General features: G+C 45.3%; 1 long non-coding RNA gene across 1 annotated transcript; it reads left to right on the forward strand.

The window, feature by feature from the left end:
* The first annotated feature begins 14 nt into the window (after positions 1-14).
* Positions 15-21347, forward strand: LOC111763651 (uncharacterized). Its single transcript, XR_009183800.2, has 4 exons — positions 15-265; positions 16692-16753; positions 18440-18555; positions 20816-21347. It is a non-coding gene; the product is annotated as an uncharacterized lncRNA (long non-coding RNA).
* The last annotated feature ends 1724 nt before the right edge of the window (positions 21348-23071 follow it).

The following is a 23071-nucleotide window of genomic DNA, read 5'->3' on the forward strand; positions in this document are numbered from 1 at the left end:
TCTCTCCGGGCAAACGGCGCCACCCAGCGGGCAGCCGCCTCATTGCTCCCGGGCCGGCAAAGCCCCACCCCGCGTCGCGCGTCACTGAGCCGCGTCACGGCGATTGGCTTGTTCCTATTGTGGCGTCACTGGGCCCCGCCCACCTAGGGTTTCCCAGGCAACCGACATATACAGCGTTCCACGTGGAGGAAAAGCTGGAGAGTTTGAAGGGGGTGGAGCACGGAAAGCAGTGGACTGGAATGGGACGCCACGGGGCAACTGGAAGGTACTGGAAAATGGGGGGGGGGGGGGGGGAGGTCATAGGAGAAGGCCCGGGATTTAAGCCCCGGGGCATATCAACTTCCACTTTTTTAGGAATGTTGAAATATTCCCTTTCCTTCCCACCTGGCCACCCAGTGGCCCTGGTCTTCCATCTCTTATCTTTTTCTTGCCCTTAAAGGCACTCCCTGCTCATTTCACTTCCGTGGGACTAGTGATTAGTAATGTCGGGGTAAACGGAGACCCTGAGCTAGTGGAAGGGATTCAGGCTGGTCTTTCGAGAAAAAGCTGAGACAAAACTTGAATTTTTGCTGCTCATCCCTTGTGTATAACCGTTCCCCTCTCTCTGCATGCTGGTGAAGAAAATCACACTACTAGACGACTAGGTAGATCCCGGGTTTGAACTTCATCTGGACTGTCACCCTTCCAAGTGCCCTTAGCTCCTCCTGTTCTCCAGGACAGGGATTTCTATTCCTCCTCCTCCTCAAGCCCCCCTTGTCTATTCCCAGAGAAAATAGAGGGAAGTACAAAGAAATACTAGAAAAAGAGAGGGACATCAGGAGGGAAATCCTTAAATTTCTGCCTACATGTCTGCATCCGTTTTTCCCTCTGCTTTGTGACTGGGGAAAGAGGATGCTTTCTGGATTCCAATCCTTTGTTTCCTTAGGACCCTTATTCCAGCACTACACAGCCAAGTACGGAGTTCCTAGATCCAGCAGTGAAGAAAACAGGCAAAATCCCTCTCTGCAAGGAACTTACATTTTAGTAGAAGCAGAAGGATAATAAACAAATATGTGAAATATGTAGTATGTTAGGTTGAAGGAAGTGCTATGGAGAAAAACGAAGCAGGGAGGGCAACAGGGACTGTAGTGTGTCATCAGAGAAGGCCTAACTGAGATGACATTTGAATGAGCTGAAGAAGGCAAGGGTGTGAGCCATGTGGCTCTCTGGGTGGTGTTCCAGAAGCCAAGAAAAGAAAACTTATGAAAGAGAAGGGAACGCTCAATAGTGTCAGACACTGCACGGAGGTGAAGTAAGATGAATCTGATAATTGATCTAGTAGATTGTTGGTGACCTTGACAAGAACAGTTTTGGTGGAGTGCTGGGGGTGAGAGCCTGATTAGATGGATTCGAAAAAGAGTGGGAGAGGAGAGATGCAACCAGTGTAGATGCCTCTTTGGAAGAGTTTTGCTGTAAAGGAAAGAGAAATTGGGTGAGAACTAAAAGAGGAGATAAGGTGAAGAGATTAAAAAAAAACCAGGCAAAATAACTACATGTTTGTATACTGAAGGAAAGATCCGATGGAGTGTGAAACTAAATGCAGGAGAGGACCAGGTATTGGTTCTTTTGAGGGATAAAGAGACCAACGGGTTCTATGGTCATGGCAGAAGGGATTCACTGCCATGACAGATGGCCCTTCTTTGGAGCTGGTGTTTCTGCGTGATGGAAATGGACTCAGAGGGGATCTCTTTTCACAAGACTTGCATGCTACTTTATTGGAATTGTAGTTAGTGCTGGGTTTAAGATATATGTAGGGGATTTGAATCTCTGGACTGATAATATGACACCCAGGCCCAGAGCCTCAACAGACTTCAGCTCCTACACTTTGACTTATTGGACTTACTCCACTCAGCTAACATGGAGTTGAAGAAGGTCAACCACCACAACATGGAGCCTAGAGTGTCTACAACTAGAAGCGGGAAGAGTGCATCCAGTACCCATGTGCAATCTAAGCCCTCACTTGACATAGGTGTGCAATGGACACAACCAATCCAATGTCCACAGAGAAAATGTGGAATGGGTGTGGGAACGGTAGCCATGGGGGCTGCTGGGTGTGGGGAACGGGAGGAAGAGATGAGATGTGGAGGCGTTTTCGGGACGTGGAGTTGTCCTGGATAGTGCTTCACGGACAATTACGGGACACTGTAGATCCCCCCAGGGCCCACTGGATGGAACGTGAGAGAGTCTGGGCTATGATGTGGACCGTTGACTATGGGGTGCAGTGATGCTCAGAGATGAACTTACCAGGTGCAATGGATGTATCACGATGATGGGAGAGAGTGTTGCTGTGGGGGGAGTGGGGGGCGGGGGCGGTGGGGTTGAATGGGACCTCATATATATTTTTTAATGTAATTAAAAAATAAATAAATAAATATTAAAAAAAAATAAATAAATGCAGGAGAGGAGAAGACTAGCTGAGCAATGCCCCTGATGAACAGGGAGTGGGGTGGGGGAGCTCTAGTGCAGCTGGAGGTGCTGGCTTTGGTTAGGGACATGAAAACGATATAGAAACTAGTGGAAGTTTTCTCCCAATAGCTTCTTTTCTTAAGTGATTTAGGAGGCAAGGTTGGCTGAGAGTGAGGATGGAAAGGAAGGGTTTGGAAATTTAGAGAAGAGGAGTGATAAAAGTCATAGAAAAATGGTTCTCAAACTTAAGAGTGCATGGGAGAGTAGATGTGGCTCAAGCATTTGAGCACCTGCTTCCCACATGGAGGTCCCACGTTCGGTCCCAGTGCCTCCTAAAAACAAAAATAAATGAAAAAATCAACTCAGGGGAGCCAATGTGGCTCAGTGGTTGAGCACCAGCTTCACACGTACGAGGTCCCGGGTTCCCTGGCCCCAGTACCTAAAATAATAATGATAATAATAAAAAAGTGCACCAGAATCACCTGGAGAGCCTTTCAAACCCCTACCTAAAGTTCCTGATTTAATAGATCTTGATGGGGACTGAGAATTTGCATTTCTATCAACTTTCATGGCGTTGCGGAAGTTACTGGTCTGGGGACCACCATTTGAGAATTCCTGTACTAGAGAGTGGGAGAGTGAATGGACTGTGGAAATAATGTGTGGTTGTCAGGCAGCATTACGGACCCATGTCAGGGTAAAAACGATCAAATCATGAATGGAAAGCATCTCCAGTCAGCATTCTAGGCACATCCATAATTACTTTCACATGTTTGGAGTTCTGTGTCTCTAAAACTCTCTTTTCCTACCGACTTTCCCTTGGACATATAATAAGCTCCAACTTCTTTCCTTTTAAAAAGCAAAGTCAAATCTTTATCTTATGTTCTAGCTCTTTCTTCTTCATAATATTCTTGAAAGGGTTGTGCACACTGAATTTCCTCACCTCCTTGTCTCTCCAAACATACATAACATGCCTTCTGTCTCTCCAACTTCAGGAAACTGCCTTTACTCAGTCATTACTAATCTCGTAGATATTGAATCCAACAGACACATTTTAGTCATAATCAATTACTTGACTTCCTGCAAATTTGATCCCACTAGTTACTTCTTCATGTTTTCCTCCTTTTTTATTCTTAATTTTTATTAAAAATGGCTTTATTTTTAAAGTCTTCAAACAGCAAATTGTTTTCTCCTTTTCCCAAGATAATCTTGAATAACTTACAAAAACAGGTATTTACAAGACATCTTCAAAGCATTTCCCTTTAATGGGAAGCTTGACTTGATAGACTCTAAACAGTGAAAGGTAAAAAATAAATAAATAAAAATTCCATTTTGTTGCCATTATAAAACAAAACAGAATCTAGCATATGTCAAGGAAATCCATTCATACTTTAGGTCCTTCTCCAGGAGCCAGCAATGTTCTATTATTTCCGTTTAGCAAAATCTGATCCAGTATAGTAATCCTCCTTCCTTCTGGTGTGATTTCAAAAGTCTATGAATCTTGCCAACAATTTCTTTATCGCTCTGTATCACAATGTGAATTCTTGATCCTACACACTTGTCCACAAGCTCTAGCTGCAGCAGCTGTGATGGGTTAGGGGTTGCGTTAGCCACCACGGCTATGCCGAAGGGTCCTCCTTTTGGTTTTATGGCACAATACTTCTCTGGTTTTCCTTCTAGGTCTCTGTCAGCTCCTTCTCCTTTTCCTCTCATGTTTCTTGATCCTCTATTTCCAGTGTAGCTTACAGCATGGTGATTACTTGTGCAGACTGTAGATTTCCTGGGATAACTTCTCATTCCCCTGGTTGCCAGCTGTGAGACCTGGAATTCTGTCCATCTGCTTCTTCATTTGTTAAAAAAAAGTGTGTGTGTGGTGCGGTTCTGATTCATGATACAACACGGATGAACCTGGCAAGCATTATGTTTAATGAAATAAGCCAGATGCAAAAAACACATACTGTATGATTCCATTATGTAAAATAAGTAAAATTAATAGAGATAGAAAATAGATTAGAGGGTACCAGGAGCTGGAGGAAGGGGGGGATGGGGAATTAATGCTTAATAGGTACAGAGTTTCTATTTGGAGTTATGAAAATTCTTGGTAATAGATGGTGGTGATAGTAGCATTGTAATTAATTTCACTGAAATGCACCCTTAAAAATGGCTTAAAATGGAAAATTTTGTGTTATATGTATGTTACCACAATTTTAAAAATGGGGATAGTAATAGTACCTGTCTTGTAGGGTTAATTCGAGGATAAATGAATTAATATGCATAAAAAGCTTAAAATTCCTGGCGTAGAGTGAGTGCGTAAAACCAACATGATCCACTATTCACTCACACATTGGCTGCTACTTATATGGCTGGTGATGCTAAAATACGTAGACCTCACTCCCGAGGACAAGTCCTAATTATCCAAAAGCCTCCTGGTATACCCTTGGATGTCTCCTCACTGTTTCAGCCTCAACACAACCAAACCTCACACCCATCATTTTCCACTGTTTGCCCCCCCTCCTTTATTCCCCACACCCATGAATGGCACCACAATTGTATTCCTTAGCCAGAAATTTGGTCATTTTTAGCTTCTCCCTCTTCCTTAACTCTTACAGAGGTACTACCTTAGTCTACAAATTCACACGTGCAAGAAACGTTTCATTGCTTTCGGTGACCTAACTGCATTTCTACTTTGAGCCAGCCCCTGGTCTACTGGAGGTGGTGGAAACTTTACTTTTGTCACCTAGGGGAATCGCCCCTCCTGTCCCCAGGGATTGCCTAAATTTTGGGAGGGTGTTGTGTGTCTTGCCAAAGCATGAAGGAAGCAGATTTTGTTGTGAAATGGCCACTCCAGGACCCACTTAGAGGTCTACTGCCTGGTTCCCATTTGCCTGGCCTCTTCCGGGCTGGTGTCTCTAAGGTCACCTCGGGGCACGTAGCAATCATCCTGGTTTCAAGCTGCCCAGGAACCTGGGGTGTGTGACGCTGTCCAAGGTCCCAGCTGCCTCCAGCTCCCCTCTGCGGTCTTTCCTCTTTCTGGTCTTGTTTCCTTCCTGGAGGTTTACCTAGGGAAAAAGAGCCAGGATCCGCTGACCTCAGATCTCAAAAACCTATTTGGCTATGCTATGATGTGGGCTATGATGTGGACCATTGACTGTGGGGTGCAGTGAAGCTCAGAGATGTACTTACCAGGTGCAATGGATGTGTCACGATGATGGGAGAGAGTGTTGCTGTGGGGAGAGTGGGGGGTGGGGGCGGTGGGGTTGAATGGGACCTCATATTTTCTGAATGTAAGTTTTAAAAATAAATAAATAATTAAAAAAAAAACAACAAAAAACCTATTTGGGGGAACAGATGTGGCTCATGTGGTTGTGTGCCCACCTCCCTCATGGGAGGTCTTGGTTCGGTTCCTGGTGCCTGCTGAAAAAACAAAAACAAAACAAGCCAAACAAATGATAAAACCAACTCAGGGTAGCTGATGTGGCTCAGCGGTGGAATGCCGGCTTCCCACCTATGAGGTCCTGGGTTCAATCCCTGGTCCCAGATACCTAAAAAACAAAACAAAACAAAACACCCTATTTGGGGATGTTCCACTCCCGGATGCTCAGGCCCCTGAGGACAGAACCCACTGACATCTGTGCTCTTTTCGCTTGCCCCCTGACACCAGCCCACTGGCGGTGCTGATGGGGTTGCTGGCAGGTTGCAGTACCCGTGGGAGGCCTTGCTTTATAGAAGGTATTTTCTCCACATCTTTTGCCAGGCTGGGAACGCATTCTGTTTTATTCAGAGCCTCCGCAATTCAGAGCCTCAGCAGAGGGGCTTCCCGCTCCCTCCTGCTTTTTGCTGTTCCGTCCTTCCACTGAGGCATAAGCACAAGAGCTTGGCTGCTTGTTTAAAGTGGGGATATGGGGGGAAAGGGAGGCAACAAACCCAATAATTAAAAATATCACCTCACTGTATTCCCTATTTCCAGTAGGGACCATATCTGTTTGATTCTGTCTCTTTTAACATTTCATTAAAGTCTGTTTTGTCTGATGTTAATGTCACTATGTCTGCTCTTTTTTTTTTTTTTAAAGATTTATTATTTTTTATTTATTTTAATTCCCCTCCCCTCCCCCGGTTGTCTGTTTTCTGTGTCTTTTTGCTGCGTCTTGTTTCTTTGTCCGCTTCTGTTGTTGTCAGCGGCACGGGAAGTGTGGGCGGCGCCATTCCTCGGCAGGCTGCTCCCTCCTTTGTGCTGGGCGGCTCTCCTTATGGGTGCACTCCTTGCGCGTGGGGCTCCCCTATGCGGGGGACACCCCTGTGTGGCACGGCACTCCTTGCACACATCAGCACTGCGCATGGGCCAGCTCCACACGGGTCAAGGAGGCCCGGGGCTTGAACTGCGGACCTCCCATGTGGTAGACGGACGCCCTAACCACTGGGCCAAAGTCCGTTTCCATGTCTGCTCTTTTTTCGTTGCTGTTTGCATGGAATATTTTTTTCCAGCTTCTCACTTTCAGCCAATTTGCATCCCTGGGTCTAAGGTGGGTCTCTTGTAAGCAGCATATGGATGGTTCATGTTTTAAAAATCCATTCTGTCAGCCTATATATTTTGATTACAGAATTTAATCCATTCACATTCAGTGATATTACTGTAAAAGCATTATTTACTTCCACTGACATTCTTTGGCTTTCATGTCATATCTTATTTTTTTTGTTATTTTACTTTTTTGGTTATCCTTTCTGATTGTCTTCTCTTCTTCACTCTTCTCAAGTCTCTCCTGTCTTTTTCTTTTGGCTGTAAGATCTCCCCCCCCCCCTTTTTTTTTTAACAAATCAATTTTATAAATACGTATTAATAAAGCATAAATCCATTCAGCGTGTATAAACAATGGTATTTGGTGTAATCGCATCTTTGTGCATTCATCAGTTCAATCATTCTTAGAGCACTTTCTTTCCAATAATAATAATAACAAACAACCAACCAAAACTCATCACCTCTCAGTCTCTCTATGCTTCCCTGCTGTACATAGCTGCAGTTCTTTGTCCTTCTCTCTAGGATATTTGTATTTATATTTTGTAAAAAGTCTTATATATGCAACATCACCCATATTTGTGTTTTAAATGAGGTTTTACTATTTTATAGAGACCCATGTTATAGTTTTTAGTTTTCCTTCTAGTAACATACACTACCTTAAACTTTCCATTTCAACCACTGCAAGTTACAAACACCATGATATACTTTAACCATTTCTATTCATTTTCAAAGATTTACAAACCACCTTTTTTATCAATTCTGCACAGATTAACCCTTAGCTTTCCATTCTCTATCCTCCTTTTTTCTGGTGACCTATATTCTAATTATTTACTCCATAAGTTTACACAACATGTTTAGTTCATAATACCACAATCATACAGTATTTGTCCTTTGGGGTCTGGCTTCTTTCACTCAATATAATGTCCTCCAGGTTCATCTATGTTGTCATATACTTTACGACTTCATTTCTTCTTACTGCTGTATAATATTCCATCATGTATATACACCTCAATTTGTTTATGCATTCATCAGGAGATGGACACCTGGGTTGTTTCCAACTTTTGGCAATTGTGAATTAAGCCACTGTGAACATGGGTGTGCAGATGTGTAAGGCTCCCTTTAATGCTTCCTGCAAAGCCAAATTCTTTTTTATAAATTATCTTAATTTCTGTTTATTTGTGAATATTTTAAACTCAGTTTCAAATCTGATGAACAATTTTGCTGGATAAAAGAATTCTCAGTTGGCAATTTTTCTCTTTCAATATCCTAATTTTATCTTCTCACCTCCATGGTTTCCAATGAGAAATCTGCAGTGAGTCTTACTGGGCATCCCTTGTAAGTCATGGTTTGCTTCTCTCAGAATTTTCTCTTTATCTGGTATTTGACATTCTGAGTAGTATATGTCTTGGAGTAGGTCTGTTTGGATTTATTCTTATTGGGGTATGCTGTGCTTCTTGGACATGTAAATTCATTTATTTCATGAGAGTTTGGAAATTTTCACCCATTATTTCCTCAAATACTCTTCCTGCCCCTTTCCCCTTCTCTTCTCCTTCTGGAACTCCCATGATATGTATATTGTTGCGCTTTGTGTTATCATTCAACTCCCTGAGTCCCTGCTCAATTTTTTTCCATTCTTTTCTCTCTTTGTTCCTCTTTTTTCAATTTCAGATGTTCTGTTTTCGACATCACTTATTTTTTCTTCTATAATTTCGATTCTGCTCTGTCATAAGCCTCTAATGTGTGTTTTTTTTAAAAAAGATTTATTATTTATTTATTTATCTCCTCTTCCCCCCGTGTTGTCTGCTCTCTGTGTCCATTCACTGAGTGTTCTGTGTCCGCCTGTATTTTTGTCAGCAGCACCTGGAATCCGTGTCTCTTTTTGTTGCGTCATCTTACTGTGTCAGTTCTCCATGTGTACAGCACCGTTCCTGGGCCGTCTGCACTTCTTTTGTGGTGGGTGGCTCTTCTTACGGGGCACACTCCTTGCACGTGGGGCTCCCCTATGTGGGGGTCACCCCTGTGTAGCATAGCACTCCTTGCGCACATCAGCACTGCGTGTGGGCCAGCTCATCACATGCGTCAGGAGGCCCTGGGTTTGAACCTTGGACCTCCTATGTGGTAGGTGGATGCCCTATCCGTTGGGCCAAATCCACTTCTCTCTAATGTGTGTGTGTGTGTGTTTTAAGTAAATAATACATTTTATTTTTTTTCTTTTATTTATTTTTCTGTCTTTATTTATTTTTTAAATGTTACATTCAAAAAATATGAGGTCCCCATATACCCCCCATCCCCCTTACCCTACTCCTCCCCCCATAACAACAACCTCCTCTATCATCATGAGATATTCATTGCATTTGGTGAATACATCTTTGAGCACTGCTTCGCCTCATGGTCAATGGTCCACATCATAGCCCACACTCTCCCACAGTCCACCCAGTGGGCCATGGGAGGACATACAATGTCTGGTAACTGTCCCTGCAGCACCACCCAGGACAACTCCAAGTCCCGAAAACACCCCCACATCACATCTCTTCCTCCCACTCCCTACCCCCAGCAGCCACCATGGCCACTTTCTCCACACCAATGCCACATTTTTTTCAATTACTAATCACAATAGTTCATGAATAGAATATCAGTAAATCCACTCTAATCCATACTCTATTTCTCCATCCTGTGGACCTTAGAATGGTTGTGTCCACTCCACATCTATATCAAGAGGGGGCTTAGATTCCACATGGATGCTGGATGCAATTCTCCTGCTTTCAGTTGTAGGCACTCTTGGCTCCCTGGTGTGGTGGTTGACCTTCTTCACCTCCATGTTAGCTTAGTGCGGTAAGTCCAATAAACCAGGGTGTAGGAGTTGCAAGTCTGTTGAGGCTCAGGGCCTGGCTATCACATGGTTAGTCCAGAGATTCAGGTCCCTTGGGTATACGTTAAACCCCAGCACCAACTACAGTTCCGGTAAAAGTAACAGGAGAGACTTGTGGACAAAGATCACATCTAAGTCCAGCTCCATCACACAGAAACACAAACTCCAAAGTAGGGCCAGCTGAGATGGCATTGAACTTCATCTGCCATGACCATAGCACCTGTGGGTCTTGTAGCCCTCAGAAGAACCAATACCTGGGGTTGTATCTACTTTATCTGTCTCTGGGACTCTGCTCAGTTGTGCATAAGGGCAACCCCTCTGATAACCTCCCGGCTCTTTTTGGAGACTCATAGCCATATAAATTCTTTGTCCTTTTCATTTCCCCCTTTTATTCAGGTCAAAAATCATTTTTAACTCCTGGTATTATATGTAGATTGAGATATTCTGCTGGTCCGAGTTGACCCTTTTATTCAAGGTCATTTTCTAGTTACATCATCAGCTGGTACTTGGTAGTAATCCCTCGGCACCAGGGAGGCTCATCCCCGGGAGTCATGTCCCACGCTGAGGGGAAAGCAACACATTTACATGCTGAGTTTGGCTTTGAGACTGGCCACATTTGAGCAACACGGAGGCTCTCAGGAGGTAACTCTTAGGCACTCTGCAGCTCTAGGCCTTGTTCTTATTTCAGGTGCACAGGCTCACAAGCATAGTCATTAGTATCAGGGGCTCATTGTTGGGCCTTCCTTCTTTTTTGGTCTTTGCCATTGCACTTGGGGGATTGTTGCTGTTCCTTTAGGGACTGTGATAGCACTCCCCTGGCTAGGAACTCAGCACTCCCTCAGTTGTTGTTTTTAATTGTAACCACTATGAAAATATCCAAACATTTTTATGTACTCTGGATATATGCCCTGGAGAACTCCCTGCCTACCATGTGTCCCCTGTCAATAACACCCCACACCAGTATTCCTCCCCTGCCATTGTTGAACCTCTCTGTGATCCAAACTTCTTCAAAAGTGAAGCCCAATATATTGCCAGGTTCCATTAATAGTAAAATAGAATATAGTGATGAGTTTAAAGGTTAGATATAGAATACATATTAATTTAGAAAAATTAGGGTAAAAATAAATTGGGGTATCAAAAAATTTTAAAATGCAAAAGCTTTCTTTTTGATATTTTGCCTTCCATCACTGCAATAACTGTTGCCCTGTATGCAAATTGGCAAGGCAACTACTTCCCTCTTTTCCTCAGTGTCTATGTCCTAACTTTTTCTTTTCTTTTTTCCCTAATTACTAAGCTAATCTTCACAAAAGTTTTGGATTACAGTAATTCATATATACAATATACAGTACTCCCACATATCCAACATAAAACCCTTTTCCCTTCCACAGCAATAATCTTTTTACATATTCATACTGTATTTACTGAAACTGATGTACAGATATTAATGTGTTTTTTATCTCATCTACTGTGCCTTTCATTCCCATTAGCTCTTTTATTTTTCTATTCAGGTTTCTAAATTCTTCTTTCTGCTTGCCCAGCATCTTCTTGATGTCCTTTATCTCTTTAGCCATATTGTGTTTCAACTCATTGGTTTGACTTAGGAGATGTGTATGAATCTTTTTTTTTTTTTTTTAAAGATTTATTTATTTATTTAATTTCCCCCCCTCCCCTGGTTGTCTGTTCTTGGTGTCTGTTTGCTGCGTCTTGTTTCTTTGTCCGCTTCTGTTGTTGTCAGCGGCACGGGAAGTGTGGGCGGCGCCATTCCTGGGCAGGCTGCACTTTCTTTTCACGCTGGGCGGCTTTCCTCACGGGCGCACTCCTTGCGCGTGGAGCTCCCCCACGCGGGGGACACCCTTGGGTGGCATGGCACTCCTTGCGTGCATCAGCGCTGCGCATGGCCAGCTCCACACGGGTCAAGGAGGCCCGGGGTTTGAACCGCGGACCTCCCATATGGTAGACGGACGCCCTAACCACTGGGCCAAAGTCCGTTTCCCTGAATCTTATTGATTAGTTGTCTCACATGCTATATCTCACCTGGGGCTTTGATATATTCTTTTATTTTTTAAAGATTTATTTTATTTCTTTCTCTCCCCTTCCCCCCCATTGTCTGCTCTCTGTGTCCATTCACTATGTGTTCTTCTGCATCTGCTTGCATTATCCGGCAGCACTGGGAAACTGCATCTCTTTTTTGTTGTGTCATCTTGCTGTGTCAGCTCTCCATGTGTGTGGCACCACTTCTGGGCAGGCTGTATTTTTTTTCACGTGGGGTGGCTCTTCTTATGGGGCGCACTCTTTGTGTGTGGGGCACCCCTATGCAGGGCACCCCTGTATGGCACAGCACTCCTTGCACTCAGCAGAACTGCACGTGGGCCAGCTTACCACGAGGGTCAGGAGGCCTTGGGGATTGAACCCTGGACCCTCCGTATGGTAGATGGATGCTCTATCAGTTGAGCCACGTCCGCTTCCCCTGATATATTATTTTGCTTGGGCCATATATTCCATTTTCTTAGTTATGGCTTTTACTTTTTTTTGCTGATGTCTAAGCATTTAATTATGATGGTGAGTTTATGCTGATGCTCAGTTTCTCTCTCTTAGGGATTTAGTGGTGTCTGTTACTGCTCTTCTTTGATTCTTGGTTCAACCTGTTCTAGCTCTTTAGGATTATCCCAGTTTAGTTGCTCAAATCTGGGCCACGGACCCAGTAATGGGTTGCAGACTAACTTTCCAGGGCCTTGGGGAGGAAGGCTGTAAAGGTGCAAAAAAGCCTCTCTTATTTACTTTTAATTTCCTCCTGTGTATATCCTTGGTCCACCAGCAGATAACGCTGTTTGACAGCCCTCAGTTCAAACCCTGGCCACAATGTGTTTGTTGCAACACTGACCCCGACAATGTGACAGAGGATCCTGCCTCAAGGGCCTTGCAAATCAAACTTTCTTAGAGGCTCTTCTCCAACCTGTGCTGGTAGCCGCCTCCCTTTTCCTTGGTAGGAAATAATCCCACTCCCTCCTGCATCCTCAACAATCAGTCCCAGTCAGTAGAGAGGGAGAGTGAGAGGGTTGGATCTCTTTAGTCCTGTGTGTGTGTGACCTCACCTGGCTTGGAAGGGCTCGTGGGACACAGCAGACCAAATTTGTGGGTCAAAAGCTGAATCAACCTTAGGCTGTGTCCCTCTCTCTCCCCTTTTCTGGGGAGGTGGACTCGATCCCTGTGGCCCCCTCTGTCTATAGCCACCGGCCAGAGGCCAGAAAATTCAAAGCTGTCTGCTCTGAGGGTGGGGGAGTGGTTGCCAGCAGCTGCAGCTTCTACTCCTGGAGTTTTCCCATCGAGATTCTTTTCCTTTGGCCCTCTCTCTTCTGGGTGGTGTCCAGCCTTCCCCTGGTACCCTAAACCCCAGACTATTTTTTCAGACCATCTCTGCTTGTCCTCTGGGGGAGAAATGAGTCCTGTGTCTCTCTAATCCTCCAACATTTCGTAATACTTCTTGTCTCTATATCCCCATTGCCTCTGCCTTGTTCTGTATTTTTTTCTTATATTTCTCCTGGCTTGATAATATTCTCCTCCTCAACCAGAACGGTTATTTCTGAAAGAGTAGTAGGTTTTGTGATTGAAGCCTCTTGATCAACAATAAGATTGAAAAGATTTGAGTGACCTATGAAGTACCTGATAAATATTTTACCTTCACTAAATCAAACATTACAATTAATCTCACATCAGCAGTAATGTGTGTTGTATAATTTCCTATTATACTTTTTAGCGCTTTCAGGGTCTCCCTGCATCTTCAACAAGAGAGTGATAAATCCAGGTTTTAAAAATTGTCATTTATTTATTTATATAGGAGGTATCGGGAATTGAACCCAGGACTTCATACGTGGGAAGCAGGCGCTCAAGCACTTAAGCTACATCCGCTCCCCAAATCCTGTTTGTTTTAATGTACATGAGAGTTAGGTGTTGTCCCTGCATCTGGTTCTGTATGGAGACATCTAGTGCTTTCTGGCTTTTAGGACCTCGAGCTGCTCTTGCCTTTCCTGACACCACCCTGGGCTCAGAGCCAGCTCTGGGGCAGCCTCTGTAAAGGAGGGCCTGTCTGAGAGGAGATCCTGTGATATTTGAAGCGTTGACAAGGAAAAGCCCGAAAACCTTTCATTTAAGAGTTGCAAGCTTGTGCAGTTTCTAGAGAGGGAGCCTCGATTCACCCTGGGGCCGCCCAGTTCTTTACTTTGTGAAATTCGCTATTAAGGCCTTTTAGTTTCTGGAATGGAAAGCGAGTACCCACTGTTGGCCTGAGAAGACTATTAAATATGGTTGCATGGAAATTATTTTTAGGCATCTTACTTTTTTAGGAGGGAAGGAGGGAGAAAAGCATTTCTTTCTCCTGTAGGAGAGTCCTGTGTCCTGTGCTAGAAGAAAACTGCTGCCTTGGGAAGAGGATGTAGCTCAAGTGGTTGAGCACCTGCATCCTGTCTGTGAGATCCTGGTTTTGATCCCTGGTACCTCCTAAAAAGGGAAAAACAAACAAACACAAACCTCTCATTGGGGAACGGATATCGCTGTCACTGAGAACCTGCTTCCCATGTTTGAGGTCCTGGGTTCAATCTCCAGAACCTCCTTAAAACAAAACAACCACCAAAAAACCCCTGTTGCCTGACCTTGGCCTGGCAAATGTTTGTGGGAGCTGGGGAGAGAAACAGAGGGCTGGGGAGGACAGGGGTAGACGTCCTGCCTCGTCCAAGGGATAGAACGTGAGAAGGCTGGACGGACTGTAGACGCCCTCCATTCCTGCTCATGTCCCACACTGGCTAAGATGGACGCTTACGACGCATTTCTGTATTGTGAGCAGCGAGTGCCTTGCTGGGGTTGGAGGCCTGGCCTGGCCCTGTGGACGGTGGCGCCTCGTCCCTCTGAAGAAGGCAGACTCTCCACTGTCAATCATGCGGGGGCAGGAAATAAAGAATGGGAGTGGGGGCGGGCCTTGGACCAGGGCCAAGGAGAAACCTTCCTGCCCTGGGCCTCGTGGCACCGTGTCCTGGGCTCTGAGGTGGTGTTCTACTCTGAGCCATGCTGGGGCTGAAGGGGAGCCTCACCTCGGGCTAGGCTGAGAGGCAGTCCCATCGAGGCCCCTGGCTCTGCCTTCCCTTCAGGGGGTCGGGCCCTGCTGGACCGCTCTGCCTTCTGAGGGCGGTGGTTCAAGCAATCCATGTCCGTGGTCTAGTCCCACTTGGTCCGTTAGAATTTTCTGTGATGATGAAAATGTTTTCTGCTCTCTCCAGGATGGCAGCCCCTAGTCACAGGTGGCTTTGGAGCGCTTGAATCGTGGCTAGTGGGACTAGGAACTGGCTGTTTCATTGGGCTGAAATGCCCACGTGTGGCTCGGGGCTACCCTATTGGGCAGCTCAGGTCTAGATGGCGGGCACGGCCCCAAAGTTTGAGCCCAGAGCTGTGCCGATGCCTGCTATCCTCAAGGAGCTTAAGTCACTCTTGTGGTCAGTGGTGGAGCCAGCCCCAGGGCCCCGCAGCAGGAGGGCGCAGTCTCATTAGACTGGCCGCACCATGGGAGGGTGTGGCTGTCCCCAGACCGTGGGACCAAGTGTCAGATCCGTAGTGTAAACGACTGCCCAGTGTGTCCTCAGTGACTGTCTCCATGGACTGCCCTGCGGGTTCTCCTTGTCTGTCTCATCCCCAGGCACCCAGCATCCAGGGCATCCCTGTCATATGCAGGTTGTACCTCATCTGAGACAGCCCCCAGCCCTCCCCAGCCCCCCCATCCTCCCAGACCCCTGGCACTGCTCTGCGATGAGCGAACCCTGCTTTGTCCTTAAGCTCTTCTCCGAAGGTTCTCTTGATCTCCTTGCCTTACGTGAATCCCAGCTGTCTCCTGAGCGCATCATTTCCAGAAGCCCTTTTAAGAGGAGCCTGTTTTTTACTTTTATCCCCACACACCTCCCAGCAGGTGCTGGGGTAAGTGGCTTTGCTCTTTTCCTTCCTCCTTTGAGCACAGCTGCCCTCTGAAGCCACTGCCATCTGGTTATGCTATCGCCACCTTCCTGGATGCAGTCATCTGCTGGCTCTGGGCCACTCTCTGACTCCTTAACACCTCGCTCTTGGCTCATTGTCTCCCTCTCCACCCCTTCTCCTGTCATTCTCAGTGACTTCATCACCCATGTAGACATGTGGATGATCCAAACGATCCTCTGGCCTGCCCTTTTTTTTTTTTTTTTTTCACTCATCGAATTGTTTATTTTTTATATACATATATAATAGATTCAGACTAAATTTGAGTATGATTTCTTTTCCTAATTTCACAATACCTTACAAATAGTAATTGCTCAATAAATATTTGATGATAGTCAATTTATCATTGGCTTTTATTCCACATTGTGATTTTAAGCGGGAAGGAATGGAACTAGGAGCAGAAGTTGGATGGAGTGTACTAGAGACCTTGAAGGGGATGCGAAGGCATATTTTAAATTCTTCTTGCTTTGATTTATCTTGTGGACATAATAGTCAACTAATTTAGAAATTTCAACTAACTCTAAAAGTGTGATATTTTCGTTTTTAAAAAATAATCACAAATTTAAAATTTGAAAATTTCTATACTTTCTTATCAGGAGATTTTGCTGCTAATTCTGAATTCAAATTTTCATTGGTTTTAGGTTACATTTTGGTTTAGCAAAATCAACCAGGCACGTGCTGACCATGAACCATGCTCTTTCGGAAAGAAGCCTCTCCTGACCTCAAGCAATACAGCTTTCACCCCGCCTTGGGATCCTTTGTTGTTCTCTAATTATGTCGAAAACATTCTGCCTCAGATTGTTAACATTGTGCTCTGGGCCTGTAGTTTTTTTATCTCTTCACTTCTTCTTTCTCTAGATCTGTTATCTGCACCACCGGCTGATAAGATGCTCCCCCACAGCTTGGAGTCTTTAATGCAGGTTTGTAATCTCTCTCCTTTCAAACCACCTTCCTCCATTCCTTGGTGCCTTCCTCGCTCTTCTGCTCTTGCCCCTGGAAGAATGTGGGCCCTAGCTGAGGCCGCCTTACCTGTCTCGCTGTGCCTGCTCCCAGGCAGAGGGATGGTACCGGAGAAAATCTCCCAGTTGGGTCCACTTCATACTCATGACCACAATCCAAGTACATACTTGGTGCTGCCCAGTATTTTAAGTATGTCTCCCTGGCGTGTGTCTTTCCCCACGAGATTGATTTTCTTCTGTGGCTGGGCACCTTCGCCCAAACTGAGCAGCTTAAAACAAGACCTGCTGGTCGTCTCAGAGTTGTGTACGTCAGCGTGTGGGTGGGCTCGGGCCAGGGTCTCACAAGGGCCGACGATCAAGGCCAGGCTGGGCTGGTATCTGGAGGCGTGGGGGAAGACTACTTCTATGCCCGTTCAGGTTGGTGGCAAAATCCAGTTCATTACTGCGGTGGGTGAGAGGTTCCCGTTTTCTTTACTGGCTCCCAGCTGGGGCCTGCCTTCTGCTCCTAAGGCTGCCCCCTCCTCGGGGGGCCCCTCCATCCTCAAGCCAGCAGTGGCACGCCAAATCGCCCCGTGCGCTGACGCTGGCTTCATCTTCCACCTTCCTCTTCTGCCACCAGTCAGAGAAAGTTCTCCTCTTTTAAGGGTTCATGTGATTGGCTTAGGCCCTCCTGGATACCTCTCTTTTTCTTAGCTCAGCTATGCCATGTAATGTAACACAACCATGTGGGGACAACTCCTCTCACTCACAGGTTCCCAGGATTAGGGGCTGTGGAATCTTGAGGGGCTATTTTTAGAATTCTGCTCCCACACCCACTTTATGATAGGACTTTTTTTAAATTTTAAGATAAATTTTTAAAACAGGTCACAACTCTAAGCTTTTGGCCCATTCTGCCATTATACAAGCTACAAATGCTTGCTCGGCAGCTGAGGGGCATCTTTAGAAGCACGTGTGCAAGTGAATGAAAACCCATATATAACATAATCAAATGGTTTCCATAGGAACACAGATATGTGTGGCCCTGTCTCCTAGTCTTCCATATCACTGCACCTGTGCCAACCCTTCTCTTATCAGGGCATTTCAAAACTAGCAGTCATTAAATGGCCTCCCCAAATCCCTCTAGTCGAGCTAAAGCTCACAGTTAACAGCTTCATAAATGATATTGACACATGAATCTGAGCCGGGGCACAAGTGGCCGGGTGGCCTTTCACCCCACTTTCCCAAGCACAGGACACGGGCAGAGCGCTGGCTTTGGGCAGAAACTTGTGACTTGATTTGCTGCACGACTTGCCATGTGGGCCCTGACGTCACAAAGTAGATAATTGGCCTCTGGAGTCCACTGAAATCGGAAGCAGCAGCAACGGGTGAGCGGCCCGTGTTCTCTAACAGCATCCAGTTGCCCACGTGCATTTTGGGCAGCTCACAGCACTCAAGGCCATTGCAGGTGGGTCCCCGGATGCTAGAGGAATAATACTTCTCTGGCTTGGGTCTCCTTTGAGGAAGGGGCTTTACACGAGCGTGATCATAAAGGATGCAAATAAATGACCCGTATACTCCGTCATTCACGTGATAAAGGTGCGTTCCCTTCATTCATCTTCATTGTCAGAGACTGTGTGTTCCTTTAATACAATTTTTTTTTTTTGGCAGTATATTTCACTGCAAGTGGGAATGCTGATGCAACATAATAGCGGCCCGGCTCAGCTATAATTTTCACTCCTGAGCCTGACGGAAAATACTTGTCTAATGCTGGATTGATTACACTGGTGAGCTCTTCAAATTTAAGCTTCACATAGTCAGACCCAGGAAGTAATCGGACTATTTTATATCGCCTTTTTCCCCAAACCTCCTGCACTTCCCTCTGCCCCCTCATCCTCTCATACTTCCTCGACAAAATAGAAGGCACTTGTGTGAAAACACCTGAACTTGCCACTCTCAGGGCTTATAAACCTCCCGCCTTCCACATCCATCTTCTTTGCCTTAATTCCTCCAGATCTTCCTTCCTTACCTTCTCAAAGACTCTGATTCTTTGCTTTCTTCACCTTCTTCATCAGTCTTTTCCTCTCTCCAGGAATCATCTCCATCAACATACACTGCACTTTGGTGTCTCCCATCCTAACAGTAAACACACTCGTCTTGACTCCACCTCTCTCACTGGCCCTTGCTTCTTTTCACAGTCAAGCTTCCTGAGAAGGAAGACTACACTCTCCATTCACCCCACTCACCTACTCCAATCTAGCTTCTGTTACCACTATCCCAGTGAGCTGCCCTTGTCAAGGTCTCCATTCGGATTATCTTTTGCTGCATAACAAAACACCCCAAAACTTAGTGGCTTTAAAGAACAATTCATTATGGTGGGTTGACTGGGCTCAGCTGAGTTATCACTTGGGGTTTCCCATGACATTGCTGTCAGCAGCTAGGATTAGGGTTATCCGAAGGTTCGACTGAGCTGGATATCGAAGATGGCTCATTCCATGCCTGCTAGGGACTATTTGCTGGGAATTTACCCAAGGCTGGTGACTGGAGCACCTGAACGTGGCCATTCTGTGTGACTGGGCTTCTCAGGATGGCAGCTCGGTTCAAGGAGGGAGTGTCCCAAGTGAACATTCTAGGAGAACCAGGTGTCAGCTACAAAATTTATGACCTTCCTGGAAGGTATACTCCATCACTGCTACCAGGCACTACAGGTCATAAGACACAGGGCCACCTCGATTCAAGGAGAAGGGATGACGCAAAGACATAGTGTTTTTAGGGGGCCACCTTTGGGGACTAGCTACCATAGTCCTCATCTTACTTGACTTCTTAACAGCAGTTGGCCTAGCTGATCACTTTTTTCAAAACCCTTCCTTCTCTGGCTCCACAGACTGATGGCTTCCCTCTTGCCTTACTGGCTGCTCCTAAATCTCCTTTGCTAGCTTCTCCTTCCCTCACCAAACCTCTAAATATTGAATGGGCTCATATTCCAGTCCTGGGCCCAATTATTTCTCTATAATTCTCTTTACATGATCATAGTTGTCCCATGGCTGATGTCTACCACCCAAATGCTGATGTTTACCAAATTTTTATCTCTAACCCTGACCTCTCAGCTAGGCTCGGGACTGGGATACCTGGGTGTCTTCTTGATAATTCCATTTAGATGTCTAGCGGGCTTCTCAGACTTAACATATCCCCACCCCTACCCCAATTCTCCTCCAGTCCTTTTCATTCCAACAAATGGCATCATCATCTTCTCATTGTTCAAGCAAAAACCCAAGGGTCATTCTGGATTCCTTCTCCCTTTCTCTCACCTGCCACAACCAAACCATTAACAAACACGTCTTCTGTTTTTGGCATTAATATAGTTCTCTAAAGTTATCAACTTACATTGAGCAAAAACTAATATGTTTATATAGATAAAAAGTATTATTACCCTTTTTCTTCCCATCCCAAATTCTCACTCCCCAAAGCTACCACTTTCAACTCGTCTCCAAATTTCTTATATTTATAGTTATTTCTCTTCTTTTTAACTATTACTTGATTTTTCAGTTTTAAGTATTATTTACTGACTTTCAATTATGGAAAATGAGGCTTTTACTTAGCTCTTTTCCATACCTATTTCCTCCCCACCAACACATACATGTAGCCTTCTCCCATTCCCCAGTATAGTCATATCCCAATATTTGGTTAAAGTCACTAATGTTTACATTAGTATGCCCATATAAATATTGTTCACGGCTAAGCCATATCATGTGCTATGACTATAATTCTTGTTTCTTCCCTCTGGAGTTATTACTTACCTTCATTTAAAATTTTTTTTGATAATTAAAACAATACTTCTTAAATAATTATAGATTCACAGGAGGTTGTGGATCCCGGGTTCCCTTCACTCAGTTCAGTTTCCCCAGGGGTGACATCTGACATGACTGTGGTATAATATCAAAACAAGGAAACTGGTGTGGGTAAAATCCACAGACCTTCAGACTTCACCAGTCTTCTCTGAACTCTAAAGGTATCTCAAACTCACCAATTCAATTTTTGCCCCTACAGTTTTTGTCCAAGCTGCCATGATCTCTTGTAGAACTACTGCAACGTCCTCCTGATTTCTTGCTTCTACTTTTACTCTTCTTCAATCCATTTTACACAGAGGAGCAAGAGGGATCTGCTAAAATCATTGCTGTGGATTGAACTGTGTACCCTCGTTTGGCCTTGTGCTTGGTCTGGTCCATGTCCGAGAGGGTGTGGACCTGTTTACACATGATCTTCAAGATGATGCTTCAGTTAAGGCGTGGGCCAAATGAAGCAGGTTGGGCTTTGATCCGGATCACCGGAATCCTTTATAAACGGAGAAAGTCAGAGAGAAGCCACGGGGAGCAGCCAGTAGAGCGGAAGTCAACGGAACCCAGAAGAGAAAGGAAAAGACACCGTCATATGCATTGCTGTGTGATGGAGAAGCCAGGCACCAAGGATTGCCAACGCACAGCCTCAGAATGGGAGAAAGCATCGCCTTGCCGATGCCTTTATTTTAGACTTCTCCTAGCCTCGAAACTGTGAGCCAATACATTCCTATTTTTTAAGACAACCCATGGTGCGGTTTTGTTTTAGCAGTTGGAAATGAAACATTATTTAGATAAAATCCTTTCACATATCCCTGTTGCCTTTAGAATAAAATTCAAACTCTTCACCATGACCTCCAAGGCCCTGTGGGGTCTGGCCCTCGCCTGCCTCTTCAGTGACACCTTGGGGCCCGCCTCGCCTGCGCACGCTGAGCCTGCCCTTCCTGGCCCCTCTGCCTGGGTTGCGCTTCCTGCAGCTCTTCAGGTGACAGCTTCTCATCTTTCAGGTCTCAGCTCTAATGCCACGTCTTAAGGCTCTCCCTGCTCATCTTACCTAAAGGGCCACGCCTTATTCTCACTACCTACATATAAATGATCCCAGTCTATATTTATCTTATTTATCTATTGGTTTACTTGTTTATTGTCCATCTCCCGCACTAGAATCTCTGTTTTAGGGGCAGGAACTTGTTTGTATTGTTTATTACCCTGTATAGGGACCAGCCTGGACTATACACTTCGTTTGAATGAGTATTGGATGAATCAGGGACCCTGAGGCTGGGCCTGTGTGCTCTGAGAGCTGTTCTATCAACCAGCAGATGGGACTGTTCCCCTAGAGAGAAGCTCAGGCCTGGCCTCAGACTGAACCTGCACTGGCTTCCACTAACTCTAAGGATTGGTAGGATAGAGAAGAAGTAAAACAAAATTTCTTTCTTTGTAACCAGCTTACAGAAAAATAGTCTGCTTTTTGTGCTAACTCCTTATGACTCGTCATCTGGGAAGCCTGTTAGCCTAGCAAAGGTGTCCTACATATGTACCCTTGTAGCACTTTATTGAGGAATAATTTACATTTCGTGAAATGCATCCATTTTATGTGCATAGTTTGATAAGTTTTGACAATTAAAAAATATATATTTGTCTCCCTTTCTGCCCACTCCCCGTTGTCTGCTCTCTTGTGTTCATTCGCTGTGTGTTCTTCTGTCAGCTTGCATGCTTGGCAGCACCAGGAATTTGTGTCTCTTTTTGTTGTGTCATCTTGCTGCATCAGCTCCCTGTGTGTGTGGCGCCACTTCTGGGCAGGCTGCACTTTTTCACATGGGGTGGCTCTCCTTGCAGGGTGCACACCTTGCACGTGGGGCTCCCCTATGTGGGGGACACCCCACGTGGCATGGCACTCCTTGTGTACGGCACTACTGCACGTGGGCCAGCTCACCACATGCCCAGGTGGCTCTGGGTTTGAACCCTGAACCTCCTATATGGTAGATGGATGCTGTATCAGTTGAGCCACATCCACTTCCCAGTTTTGACAAATTTATGCACCCATGTAACCACCCCAAAATGCTCCTTTGTGTCTTAACTTCTTTTTCATGTAGGTTTAGGTTTAGCCGTAAGTGCAGGAAACCCCAAATATCAGTAGTTTAAGCAAGGTGGCCCATGGCTGCTGTGGCAGCTCCACCATCACCAGGGAGCCAGGCTCCTTCTACCTTGTGCTTGGTCATTTGTAACACACAGCTTCCATTCATAGTCCAAGATGGCTGCTCCAGCTCCAGCCATCAACTCCACATTCCAGCCAGCAGGAAGATGAGAGGGGCAGAATATGCCTTCTCCTTTTAAGAACACTTCATAGAAATTACACATGCCATTTTGTGCTCATGTCGCAATGGGCAGAACTTAACCACATAGGCACATCTCACTGCAAGGGAGCCTGGGAAATGTCTTTGTACTGGGCCACATATGCCAGTTCTAATTAATG

This window comes from Dasypus novemcinctus, chromosome 27 (genome assembly GCF_030445035.2).
Source record: "Dasypus novemcinctus isolate mDasNov1 chromosome 27, mDasNov1.1.hap2, whole genome shotgun sequence".
Classification (NCBI taxonomy): domain Eukaryota; kingdom Metazoa; phylum Chordata; class Mammalia; order Cingulata; family Dasypodidae; genus Dasypus; species Dasypus novemcinctus.